The sequence below is a fragment of the Bombina bombina genome, chromosome 1 (genome assembly GCF_027579735.1).
Source record: "Bombina bombina isolate aBomBom1 chromosome 1, aBomBom1.pri, whole genome shotgun sequence".
NCBI classification, from domain to species: domain Eukaryota; kingdom Metazoa; phylum Chordata; class Amphibia; order Anura; family Bombinatoridae; genus Bombina; species Bombina bombina.
The window spans coordinates 1,365,477,524-1,365,490,733 of record NC_069499.1 but is presented as its reverse complement, the minus strand read 5'-3'; the positions used below and the strand labels follow the sequence as shown (position 1 = coordinate 1,365,490,733).

Genomic DNA, 13,210 nt, shown 5'->3' with positions numbered 1-13,210 from the left:
TAGAGAGAGATAGATAGAGAGAGATAGATAGAGAGAGATAGATAGAGAGAGATAGATAGAGAGAGATAGATAGAGAGAGATAGATAGAGAGAGATAGATAGAGAGAGATAGATAGAGAGAGATAGATAGAGAGAGATAGATAGAGAGAGATAGATAGAGAGAGATAGATAGAGAGAGATAGATAGAGAGAGATAGATAGAGAGATAGATAGAGAGATAGATAGAGATATAGATAGAGATATAGATAGAGATATAGATAGAGATATAGATAGAGATATAGATAGAGATATAGATAGAGATATAGATAGAGATATAGATAGAGATATAGATAGAGATATAGAGAGATAGAGAGATAGAGAGATAGAGAGATAGAGAGATAGAGAGATATATATATATATATATATATATATATATATATATATATATATCACAAGGCAGCTTGGAGAGGGAACGGAGCCAAATTGTAAACAATATCTTATGCCATTTAGGCAGTATTTACATGTTATAATACAGCCAATACATGCAACCTAAAGGTAGTTCTATATACCAGTCAACACAGTAGATTTGAATAATCAACAAATGCAAGATAACAAGACAATGCAAAAGCACTTAGTCTGAACTACAAATGGAGTAGTAGATTTTTTTTCCTGACAATTTTAAAAGATATGTCTTTTTCCACTCCCCTTGTACCATGTGACAGCCATCAGCCATTCACAAATGCATACACACTTATTCTTGCACATGCTCAATAGGAGCTGGTGACTCAAAAAGTTTAAATATAAAAAGACTGTGCACATTTAGTTAATGGAAGTACATTGGAAAGTTGTTTAAAATGGCATGCTCTATCTGAATAATGAGAGTTTAATTTAGATTGAGTGTCCCTTTAAATACTGTAATAAGAAAGGTTATAGTTTTAAATAAAAATATTATTTTAAAACAAACCAAAGACACAAGGACAGAAGACTGACTTACTAGCAGGGAAATTCGTGAAAAAAATAAAAATCTAGGATTTGTACCTGTATGTATATAGCATGGCATTATTATTATTATTAATAATAATAATAATCATCATCCTGCAAGAATACTTTTTACTGCACTCTGTTCATCCGTTAAGAGTTTCAGATCCCAGACAAGAGCACACACAGCTGAAGGATGGACATAACATGATGTAGACGGCTGGAGGAGAGAGACTGCATGATACACAGGACACAATAGCAAAGAATTAGGTCAGTAAAATTCTGTATGAGTCTTTGTACTAGACTGACAAGGTTTCTGAGTGCTGGAATGTATACCAGAGACAGACATACAAAACAGATTAAACACTAGTTTTAGTACACAAAGATGTGAATATTCAATAACATAAACCTCTCCAGTAAAGGGATAGGAAAGTCAAAATTAAACTTGCATGATTCAGATAGACCATTAATTAAGTAATTTTAAGACACTTTTAAATCCACTTCTATTTTTAAAATGTGCTTTGTTCTCTTAGTATCCCTTGTTGAAAAAGAATATGCTCATATTCTACACTAGTGGGAGCTGCTGTTAATTGGTGCCTGTACACAGTCTCTTGTGATTGGCTTACTAGATTGGCAGCTAGCTGAACATGTGTTTCCTCAGCAAAAAATAACAAGAACATTTGATAATAAAAGTAAATTGGAAAGTTGAATAAAATGGTATGTTCTATCTAAATCACAAAAGAAAATATGTTTCCTGTCCCTTTAACCCTTGATAAAGTATTGAATTTATAAGCCTGATATGTCACATATAATATGGATATATAAGACGTAATTAGAAGTTAGGAACCAGCAGTAACAATTTAAGAACTACACCTATGTGTCTCCCAGCAACTTTATAGTGATATAAGTATATAAATAACATTATGCTCCTTTGTCAGCACTTAAATAACATTATTATATAAGTATATTAGTCAGTGAATGAAACAGCTGCATATACATGAGTTTTACACTCCAAGTCATTACCTCACAACCAATCCACAATAAAGGGGGACAACTTATCAAGGCTGCAGGAGGACGAGTTCCCAAGTACCTATCTGTTTGCAATTGCCTCTTGTGATGCAGAATCACAGGGAAAAATTAGGATTGCACAAGCAGGGCCTACCAATCACCCCAAATTCATTTGCTTGGGGTGGTTTAACTCTGTCACCTTTGAGGTGGCGAAGAGGATAAGAAACAGGAACTGATTTTTATATTTGCTGCCGCAAACCTGTGTCACAAAGTCTCTGAAACTGCAAAATGTAGCAAAGAGGCTTAATAATAAAAAGGTAAACTGAAGAGACCATTCACTGTCACTGAAGTACTGTAATGTTCACACTCCTGCGTTCCTATGTCTATACTGTCACTGACGTACTGTAATGTTCACACTCCTGCATTCCTATGTCTATACTGTCACTGAAGTACAGTAATGTTCACACTCCTGCATTCCTATGTCTATACTGTCACTGAAGTACTGTAATGTTCACACTCCTGCGTTCCTATGTCTATACTGTCACTGACGTACTGTAATGTTCACACTCCTGCGTTCCTTTGTCTATACTGTCACTGACGTACTGTAATGTTCACACTCCTGCGTTCCACTGTCTATACTGTCACTGAAGTACTGTAATGTTCACACTCCTGCGTTCCTATGTCTATACTGTCACTGACGTACTGTAATGTTCACACTCCTGCATTCCTATGTCTATACTGTCACTGAAGTACAGTAATGTTCACACTCCTGCATTCCTATGTCTATACTGTCACTGAAGTACTGTAATGTTCACACTCCTGCGTTCCTATGTCTATACTGTCACTGACGTACTGTAATGTTCACACTCCTGCGTTCCAATGTCTATACTGTCACTGAAGTACTGTAATGTTCACACTCCTGCGTTCCTATGTCTATACTGTCACTGAAGTACTGTAATGTTCACACTCCTGCATTCCTATGTCTATACTGTCACTGAAGTACTGTAATGATAACACTCCTGCGTTCCTATGTCTATACTGTCACTGAAGTACTGCAATAACACTCCTGTGTTCCTATGTCTATACTGTCACTGAAGTACTGTAATGTTCACACTCCTGCGTTCCTATGTCTATACTGTCACTGAAGTACTGTCATAACACTCCTGCATTCCTATGTCTATACTGTCACTGAAGTACTGTAATGTTCACACTCCTGCGTTCCTATGTCTATACTGTCACTGAAGTACTGTAATAACACTCCTGCATTCCTATGTCTATACTGTCACTGAAGTACTGCAATAACACTCCTGTGTTCCTATGTCTATACTGTCACTGAAGTACTGTAATGTTCACACTCCTGCGTTCCTATGTCTATACTGTCACTGAAGTACTGTAATAACACTCCTGCATTCCTATGTCTATACTGTCACTGAAGTACTGCAATAACACTCCTGTGTTCCTATGTCTATACTGTCACTGAAGTACTGTAATGTTCACACTCCTGCGTTCCTATGTCTATACTGTCACTGAAGTACTGTAATAACACTCCTGCATTCCTATGTCTATACTGTCACTGAAGTACTGTAATAATAACACTCCTGCGCTCCTATGTCTATACTGTCACTGACTTACTGTAATGTTCACACTCCTGCGTTCCTTTGTCTATACTGTCACTGAAGTACTGTAATGATAACACTCCTGCATTCCTATGTCTATACTGTCACTGAAGTACTGTAATAACACTCCTGCGTTCCTATGTCTATACTGTCACTGAAGTACTGTAATGTTCACACTCCTGCGTTCCTATGTCTATACTGTCACTGAAGTACTGTAATGTTCACACTCCTGCGTTCCTATGTCTATACTGTCACTGAAGTACTGTAATGTTCACACTCCTGCGTTCCAATGTCTATACTGTCACTGACGTACTGTTATGTTCACACTCCTGCGTTCCTTTGTCTATACTGTCACTGACGTACTGTAATGTTCACACTCCTGCGTTCCAATGTCTATACTGTCACTGACGTACTGTTATGTTCACACTCCTGCGTTCCTATGTCTATACTGTCACTGACGTACTGTAATGTTCACACTCCTGCGTTCCTTTGTCTATACTGTCACTGAAGTACTGTAATGATAACACTCCTGCGTTCCTATTTCTATACTGTCACTGAAGTACTGTAATGTTCACACTCCTGCGTTCCTATGTCTATACTGTCACTGAAGTACTGTAATAACACTCCTGCATTCCTATGTCTATACTGTCACTGAAGTACTGTAATGTTCACACTCCTGCGTTCCTATGTCTATACTGTCACTGAAGTACTGTAATGTTCACACTCCTGCGTTCCAATGTCTATACTGTCACTGAAGTACTGTAATGTTCACACTCCTGCGTTCCAATGTCTATACTGTCACTGAAGTACTGTAATGTTCACACTCCTGCGTTCCTATGTCTATACTGTCACTGAAATACTGTAATGATAACACTCCTGCGTTCCTATGTCTATACTGTCACTGAAGTACAGTAATGTTCACACTCCTGCGTTCCTTTGTCTATACTGTTACTGAAGTACTGTAATAACACTCCTGCGTTCCTTTGTCTATACTGTCACTGAAGTACTGTAATGATAACACTCCTGCGTTCCTATGTCTATACTGTCACTGAAGTACAGTAATGTTAACACTCCTGCGTTCCTATGTCTATACTGTCACTGAAGTACTGTAATAATAACACTCCTGCGCTCCTATGTCTATACTGTCACTGAAGTACTGTAATGTTAACACTCCTGCATTCCTTTGTCTATACTGTCACTGAAGTACTGTAATGTTAACACTCCTGCGTTCCTATGTCTATACTGTCACTGAAGTACTGTAATGATAACACTCCTGCGTTCCTTTGTCTATACTGTCACTGAAGTACTGTAATGATAACACTCCTGCGTTCCTTTGTCTATACTGTCACTGAAGTACTGTAATGATAACACTCCTGCGTTCCTATGTCTATACTGTCACTGAAGTACTGTAATGTTCACACTCCTGCGTTCCTTTGTCTATACTGTCACTGAAGTACTGTAATGTTAACACTCCTGCGTTCCTATGTCTATACTGTCACTGAAGTACTGTAATGTTCACACTCCTGCGTTCCTATGTCTATACTGTCACTGAAGTACTGTAATAACACTCCTGCATTCCTATGTCTATACTGTCACTGAACTATTGCAATGTTCACACTCCAGCACTGCCCTTCTATGTCTGGCCAGTAAGAACATAGCTTTACCTTTGCACCAGGAATCTAAACCAAATTAGAATGTGAGAAAATATTTACATTGTAATTCAATGTGTAGTAGGCACAGAGGAACAAAACAGGAAGAACAGGTCAGGTAAATGGAGGGAAGGCTCTCTGTGGGGCCGCAGGTGGAATTATATTCTCACAGATGAGAATTTATGCTGAATTAAACTGGATAACATTAAATGAGCGTCTCACATACAATAATCGCATGTATCAATTTAAACCAGACAATTTTTATTCAAACAGGCACAATAAAAGTGACTGCCCACAATGGAATCTTAATTAATGGGTGGACTCTAACCAGTCTGTACAAAATCGCAAGAGCAAACAATATACCAAAAATAGATACATAATTACATTGAATTAATTCTGCATAGTAATCTTAATTGAAATATAATAATGGGTCAAAACGTCATATGTATTCTGTATTAAAATTTACTGCAAAAAAAAAAAGTAGTAATTTTTTAAATGTTTGATATATTTATGACATATCAATGCCCTGATATTTATGGAATCTTAACTGAAGTAAAAGTTTCTATGGCAGCCCCTGGTGACTGCTTTGCACTGCAAACAGAGATTTCTAAACACCTGATGGCTAGGGCTGGGCATAGTTTCACTCCAACGTCAATTAGTTTCACTAGGAAGGAATGAAGGAAAATAGGAAGTGCAACCATTCCAGCGCAGGTGTATATAGCCTGTGGGTGACCATCCTATTGAAATGTTTCACTTGCAGAGCAGCTGAAAAAAACTAAAATATTTGGATAAACATATAGAGAGATAGAGAGTACCACTGAAAAGGCTGCAAAATACTTTCACTGTTTATATACAAAACATGCCAATACGCAATAAGAGGTGAGGAGAAACAAATAAAAAGCACAGATGGGCTGCACTGTGACTGGATGCACAGCCCGGGTCTAATATTTGCACTGACAATGCAGAAGATTAAGTTATCCATATAGACCATCAGGTTTTGTAGGGTTCTGCAAGTTTAACAGGTATTTGATTGAGTAAACAGACATAAGATCTATTCTTTCCCACTGTTTTTAACAACTGCATAGCTAAAGCCCTGCACCCAAGCACAATGCATTGCTGCACCTTAGGACACTCCTAGTGAGCCAATCAGGTGTAGCATACGTACATATCCAGCAGGGACCTACAGGACCATACCATATGTGAGACTTTAAATGTTTTAACCCATATGCTGTGGCTAAATATGCTATTAAAAAAAAAAAATAGAGCACTTACACGTTATGTCCCTTTACTTAATGTCCTTTAATTTTATTAATAATTATGATTAAAATCCCTTAGCAGAATAAGAGCTATAAGCATATTAGTATGTATTGATTTCAGAGGTAATGTACAGTAGATATGTGCATAATTTCAGCATTTATTATTATTCACTTATATAACAAATGCTGAAAAAAAGCCACTGTCTCTCTGGCATTCGGCTCATTTGTATTTATTAGCATAAAAGTGCAAAAACCAGATAACTGGATCTGCACATATACGTGTGCTGCACCTTTACTCTAATAACCGTGGCCATTTTTGGCATTTGTTTCCCTAACGAATATTGAATACCGAGATAATGCAGATATCTAGTATACATATGTCTGCCACTTGTCTCTCACATAGGAGAACTATGAATCAGTGTAAACAAAACTCTATAATGCATTTGAATGTACAGCAATAAAACAAAGATTTGGCCTTGGCAAACTAGCCCTGTAACCCAGAAAAACAGCATTTATGGTTTGACAGCAAATGTATATGGTACTTTTATGTCATGATGCTCTCCAGTTCCCTAATCTCTTATAAGCAATATAAGTCATAACCACCATCAGTCTGAGCATGCATGCAAAATTACCCATATATGCTAGGAAAGCCCAGTGCACAAAAAATAAAATGCAAATTTAAATGATGTCACTTTGATGGGCCATTATAATGATAAAATGACATGCTGTAATTCATCAGAGCATGTAATTGTATATCTAGCGAAGGTACAATGCTATCTAAACATTTTAAACACATAGTTAAAGCACTACACAGGAGCCATAGAGCTCCTGAGTAAACTGATGGTTATATAAAACATCTTACTTTAATAAAGATAACTGCTGTTACCACAAATTTACACAGTTTACAATAGCAATGGAAACTAGGCCATAGTTAAACTTTGCTCCAAAACAGAAATGCATTACTGAGACAATGACAAGAAACACGTGCAAAGCAACCAATCATCTGCAAGCCCCCAGTAGTGCAACTGTTGCTAAGGATACGTACACACTTTTTAACAAAGGATATCAAGAGAACAAAGTAAAATTAAGCATCTTAAAATGATATTCTCTATCTAAATCATCAAAATAATTTTGACTTGATAGTGTTCTCCATAGAAAATGTTACCAGCCGGGGGGGGGCATTATGAAGTAGCCAGATGGGAGCAGTGTAATACTATAAAAAAAAATACCAATCTAAAGCACAAGTTAATTGCATAACTTAACATAAATGTACTAAATAATTATTTGTGCAATAAACATTGAATAATTTTATTAGCTCAATTTATCTGAAAACTGACTTAAAGTGATTGCAAAGCTTAATGATTTAAAGCCCAGTATCTAAAAATAATCTTAAAAACAGGGGCACTTTAAGTCATTCAACTTTACAAAGACGCTTCTTTTTTTAAATACTTACCATTTCATTACAGGTAAACATACTGCCGTTCCTCTGCCCACATCTCCTTCTGTATTGAGCAGATCCATGACGAATCCGGCTTCCTCCAATCATTGCGTGCCCACTTTGGCGTCCAGCTCGTGGGGCACACAACGATTGGTATGCCGGATTCGTAATCAATCTGCTCAATACAGGAGGAGATGCTGGCGCAGGATCGGCGGTATGTTTACCGTAACAAAATGGTAAGTATTTAAAAAAGAAGCGTCTTTGTAAAGTTTAATGACTTAATGTACCCCTGTTTATAAGATTATTTTTTAGATACTGGGCTTTAAATCATTGAAAACTTTACAATCAATTTTAGCCGGGTGGTGCACCCATTAAAAAGGTCTTGGGGACAACACTGCTTGCACATTCCTTTATATCCCTTAGTGCTATGTACTATATTCTGTGTAAAAACTTTTTTTGATATACGGCGAACAACCAACAAGTAAAAAAGGGACAGTCAAGTCACAATTACATTTTCATGATTCAGATAGGGCATGCAATTTTAAACTACTTTCCCATTTACTTTTATCATCAAATTTGCTTTGTTCGCTCGTATGCTAAATTTCTCAACACTTTGAAGGCCGCCTCTTATCTTATCACAGCCTAAACAGGGCTAGTTCATGTGTGCCATATAGATAACATTGTGCTCACTCCTGTGGAGTTATTTATGAGTCAGCACTGACGGCCTAAAATGCAAGTCTGTCAAAAGAACCAAAATAAGGACCCAGTCTGCAAAGGCTTAGATACAGGATAATCAGAGGTCAAAAGTATATTAATATATACACACACGTTGATTATGCAAAACTGGAATGGGTATCTTTTTAAACAATAAAAACTCTTGAGTAGACTTTCTTTAAATTCAACAGTTATGATTAAAGAATATATATATATATATATATATATATATATATATATATATATATATATATATATAGTTTTCCCACTGCATGACATTGGAATGTTTATATACTGTAGATACAATGTAAATCCCAAATAATTTAGACATATACATAATTACCTCAGTCTGTGCATTATAGATTACCTTATATCTCTTACCAGTCCCTGCTACCTAAATATTTTTACCTCATCACTTGATGCATTATAGATCCCCCTATTTACTACCACAATCAAAATTATGTTGTTGTGTACGTGTGTGCACTGTATACAGCATGCACATATATGCATACACCTGTGCATGGTATCAACCACCAGTAAATGTTATACTGTATTTTTAACACCTGTTACCGTACAGATTTTTTACCTCCACAGTCATTATGGATTACATATTCACAAAATAAGTCATTGAATTATATAACACATACTTAACCCACAATGATTGTGATAAAGACGGTTACTTCACTAATAATTAACATACAAAAAGGAGAGAAAAAACACACACACACAAACACCACATGAATTGTGTCATGTAAATGTATTTACAAATCCAAGCATGGCACATTGCAAATACATGTAATTGCATTATACATCATGCAGAAGGCATTACTCATTGCATTATAAACTAGCTTCTTTTTATTTTATGTCTCACATCATTCAGTTACAAAACATTCTATTAAATCACCAGTCATCACATATGCCTTTATGCCATCACTCACTGTATTCCAACAAAAAGGAGATATATATATATATATATATATATATATATATATACACACACACTACATTTAGCTTGGAACTCTAAATATATCATCAGTCAATACACTACATTGCACAATATATTAGTTATACGTACAGTCCGTACATAGTAGAGATATTTACCTCACCAGCCATAATGCAAGTTTGCAACGCCAGTCACAACATATTGCCCTAACCAGACACTGGATGATAAATTATACATTTACATAATTTACTGCATCATGGATTATTAATATATTTGAATCACAATCTGTTACACCGCCGATCAGTATGTCTTATTTAGATTGTAATCACAGCATTATACATTTTATGTAATGGATCTATTCACACATATATATTGCTTAATATTCGTTACATAGATAGTACACTGACAGGTGTAAAAAGCTATCCCAGTTCCCAGCTGTCAGATCGCACTACCTTGTCCCAGCCCCCTCTAGCCCCCAGGCTGTTACCTTCGCAGGTCCGTGCCGCGTCCTCCCCAACCTGAAACTGAGACCTGCACCTTCAGTCGCAACACCGCCCTCCCTGAAGCCACGCCCATCGGTGCACCCTGCACACCAATCGGCTACGAAGTTGGGGCGTCGCGGCTTCTCCTCTTCTGCGCCTGATTTGAAGGGGTGGGGCCTGAAGGTAAGCGCAATCACAACCTGAAGTGCGGAAAAAAGGAGTGTGGTCATATGACAGGTGTCTGGCGCGCGCCATGTTTTGTTGTTGTCAAGCAACCGACTCCGAGTTGTACGGTCGTTTCACCTATAGCTACGTTATTGGGATTGATGGGGACTGTGAATGAGGTTCATCTGAAAATGGTGTAAATTGGTGCCTTTGTGACACCTGTCCGTAGGGAACCCACAGTGTGTACGCAATTAGCCTAACTAATGATATTATCTGTGTGAACTATAATATTGGCAACACTACGTTAGGATCTATTTATTACTGTATTATTTATGTGGAAAAGGGTACAGTGTGGGTGTTCTTTGTCAGTAGTACTTAGTCTCCCAGTGATTTATGTAATCACTGTAGTGCCTCTGGCGGGCTTAATTGCCCTTGTGTGCAATTCTGCCCGTGCACAGCCAATCACGTGTGGGCAGGAGCTGTCAATCTCACCAGTCGGACGAGATTGAAATTCGCCACCAATGGTAGGGAAGCAGCGGTCTGACGACCGCTGCTTGTTAAATACGGAGTACAGGTTCTCTTGTGAGAACCTGCCGTCTAAGGCAGGCAGCCTGCCAAAGGGGTTAATAAATCGACCACTATGGGCTAGATTTATCTGCAGCTCGCTCTTGGAGAGGCGTACTGGTGCGCACAAATTTATTAAAAAAAATGCACGTATTGCACTGTTTGGAAGGTAAGTGTCAGGGTGCCAGGAATCAGATTGAGACGAGAAGTGCAAAAATAATCATACCTTTATTAATAGTAAAAAAAATAATAAAAACTCCACAAGTCAACAAGCCAGGAGTCAAAACCAGAGCTGGTAGTCAGACGAGCCGAGTCAGGAGCCAAAGCGAATAGTCAGACGAGCCGGAATCAGGAACAAGGAAAACAGCAGAGTCAGGAACAAGCCAGGGATCAGGAACCAGGAAGGACGTCAGGCAGCCAGGTAATACACAGGAACTCTCACAAACAGGTCTGAGAAAAGGCAAAGCATACTGAACAGAGGCCCTTTAAATAATAAGTGATGACATCACAATTCTGAGACTGCATCCTGTCTCACACGGATGATGCACACCAGTCTGGCCATAAAAGGAAGTGCAGGAAATGAGCAGCATCCCCCACAATGCACCATAGTCAGCAAGATGCCAGCAGCACATGGCAAACAAAACGGAAAAAACCCTAACAGTACCCTCCCCGCGGGAGGACAAAAGGCTTATTGGGGAAACGGGCATGGAAGGCAGGGAGGAGGGCAGGAGCATGAACATCAGAGGAGGGAACCCAAGAACGCTCCTCCAGACCGTAGCCCCTCCAGTGAACCAAATACTGTACACGGCCCCTGGACATACGAGAGTCAATAATGCTGCTGACCTCATACTCCTCATGGTTGTCAACAAAGATAGGACGGGGACGAGGCAACACAGTGGTAAACCGATTACAAACCAATGGTTTCAAGAGGGAGACATGAGAAACATTGGAGATCTGCATAGCAGGAGGAAGGTCTAGAGCGTAGGCCACAGGATTTACCCGTCGGAGTATTTGAAAAGGACCAACATAACGGGGAGCCAATTTATTGGAAGGCACACAAAGGTTCAAGTTGCGGTAGGACAGCCAAACTCTCTCACCAACCTGGTAGGAAGGTGCAGGCAGACGCCTACGATCAGCCTGGAACTTTTGGCGCTGCATACAACGATGAAGGCAATCCTGAATCTGCACCCACGTGGAACGGAGTTGCCGGAGATGCTCCTCCAAAGCCGGAATACCCTGAGACATGAATGAATCTGGCAACAAGGATGATTGAAACCCATAATTTGCCATGAACGGGGATAATTTGGTGGAAGCATTAATAGCACTATTACGAGCAATCTCTGCCCAAGATAACAGTTCAGACCAATTATTGTGGTGATCTGAGACATAGCAACGGAGGAACTGTTCCAGAGCTTGATTAGACCATTCCGCAGCCCCATGCGATTGAGGGTGATATGCCGAGGAGAAGGAAAGCTGGATCCCCATTTGAGCACAAAAAGAATGCCAAAATCTGGAGATAAACTGGCTACCCCGGTCCGACACTATCTCCTTGGGTAACCCATGTAAACGGAAGACCTCCCGGGTAAAAATTGAAGCAAGCTCCTGAGCGGTAGGCAGCTTCATCAAGGGAATGCAATGTGACATTTTAGAAAAACGGTCAACCACCATAAGGATAACAGTATTGCCATTGGAAACAGGGATCTCGACAATGAAGTCCATGGAAGATGTGTCCAAGGACGCTCACCATTAGCAATAGGTTGAAGAAGACCCACAGGAAGACGTTGAGGAGTCTTATTCTGTGCACAAACTGAGCAGGAGGCAACATACGCAGCAACATCAGGACGAAGACCTGGCCACCAGAATTGTCGAGTGACGGACCAAATCATTTGGTTCTTGCATGGGTGACCTGCGGCTTTAGGATAGTGGTAAGTGTGCAAAAGTTTAGTCGAAGATTCTCAGGAACAAAACACCACTAGGTTTCTCAGGAGGTGCATAGGTTTGTGCAGCCAGGATCTCCTCCCCCAAGGGAGAAGTAAAATTAGTACGTATGGTAGCCAAAATATGGTCAGGAGGTATAACAGGAGTAGGTACAGACTCCTCCTCGGACAGAGGCGAAAATTGTCGAGAGAGGGCATCAGCCCTAACATTCTTACTACCAGGCAGGTAGGAGACCACATAATTAAACAGAGACAAAAATAGCGCCTATCTGGCCTGTCGGGGCGACAAACGTTTTGCTTCAGATAGATAAGTTAAATTCTTGTGGTCAGTAAGAATGAGCACTGGCACACTAGTACCCTCAAGAAGATGCTTCCATTCCTTGAGTGCCAAAACTATGGCCAGTAATTCCCTGTCGCCATTTTCATAATTGCACTCCACTGGAGACAATTTCTTAGAGAAGAAACCACACGGATGCAAGGAAC

General features: G+C 39.2%; 1 protein-coding gene across 2 annotated transcripts in view; it reads right to left on the bottom strand.

The window, feature by feature from the left end:
- The window catches only part of CGN (cingulin), a 380,943-nt gene extending 370,798 nt beyond the window's left edge, over nucleotides 1-10,145 (bottom strand). For both annotated transcript variants that reach the window (XM_053704018.1, XM_053704029.1), the window contains exon 1: nucleotides 10,067-10,145. The gene's annotated coding sequence lies outside the window, so the exon portion shown is untranslated. The remainder of the gene's footprint in view (nucleotides 1-10,066) is intronic.
- Between the last annotated feature and the right edge of the window lie 3,065 nt (nucleotides 10,146-13,210).